The sequence below is a fragment of the Heterocephalus glaber genome, unplaced genomic scaffold, assembly GCF_053883595.1.
Source record: "Heterocephalus glaber isolate CG9 unplaced genomic scaffold, H.glaber_assembly_v1.0 deba00001550, whole genome shotgun sequence".
Lineage (NCBI taxonomy): Eukaryota > Metazoa > Chordata > Mammalia > Rodentia > Bathyergidae > Heterocephalus > Heterocephalus glaber.
Genome location: NW_028258343.1, coordinates 4,637,929 through 4,639,296, shown reverse-complemented (window position 1 = coordinate 4,639,296; position 1,368 = coordinate 4,637,929).

Sequence of the window (1,368 nt, the reverse complement as noted above, 5' to 3'; positions counted from 1 at the left end):
GAGCAGGCGCGGGGGCGGGGCAAGGCGTCACCATGGCGACAGCTCCCAGATTGTTCCCGAATCTTTGCCCGCACTTTCCGAAGCGGAACTAGTTCGGTTCAGAAGCCAGTGCACAAAGGCGCGGTTTTGTTGGGACCTGAGCCCGGAAATGCAATTCTGTTACTACTGCCGTTAATAGCTATTGTGTTCGGGCGCCCGGCCTGCCTTATATGTAAACCTGGGTACAGTTCCTTGCGATGTCTCGGAAATCTCCGTTTTAGAAATGAGGCCTCTGACACTTAGGCTGCGATCCAGCTGTCTCCAGCCAATGACTGTTCTGTTGCACTCCTTCCCTAGAGGAGGAATTTCAGGTTGGGAGAGAAGGCTGTATCCTGAACGAGAGAACTCCGTACTTCATTCCCGGGCCTGGGTAGCCTTCCCGGGGTGGGCTTGGGGCGGTGATTACAAAGCGCTGTACAATAAATAAGACAGGCCCTTACCTTGCCTCCTTTTTTTTTTTTTTTTTTGGTCTTTTTAAAAAGGACAGAGCAAAAACTCATAAACCCCAGTATGCAAAGTGAACGTATGTTACTTTTTGCCATTTCACATTTTTTTAATGAAACAGCACATTTAAGAAAAGTCAGGTGCTCTCTGTTCCCAGTCCTACGCTACTCCTTTTGAGGCATCTGGGATCATGAATTGGAAATGAATCTTGCTAATCCAGGTTTCTATATGTACGTATTGCCTATTACCTTGTATTTGTAAACAGTGTGTGGTGGCGCACACCTGTAATCCCAGCACTCTGGGAGGCTGAGGCAGAGGATTGCCGTGAGTTCGAGGTCGGCCTGGGCTACATAGTGAGCTTAAGACCACCCTGAGATAACCTGCCTCAAAAAAAATGTATAAAACGACTTTGAGCTTTTAAAATTTCACAAGAATGCTCTTGTAGTGTGTGCAGCTTGTTTTTTGTATGTGTGGTTTTTTTTTTTTAACCGAACTCTTTTTTGTTTGTTTGTTTGTGGTACCGGGGGTTGAACTCAGAATCTTGCGCTTGTGAGGCAGGCACAGTACCGCTGAGCTAAATCCCTGGCCCTTTTTTTTTTTTTTTTTTTGGTACCAGGGATCAAACTCGGGACCTTGAGCTTTCGAGGCAGGCAGCGGCACCACTGAGCCAAATCCCCGGCCCCTTTGTTTTTTTGATCTATCAACATTGATACCTATGGCTGGACTTCATTTGTTTTAACTGCACAATCTACCAGATGGGATTGACTTGGAGTTCCTATAGTCATAAATACTTAAATTGTTTTTTATTTAACAGCATTACAAGCAGTGTCAGTATCTTTTCAGTGTCTCCTCTTTGTGTGTGTGTGTTGTGTGGTGATGAACCCC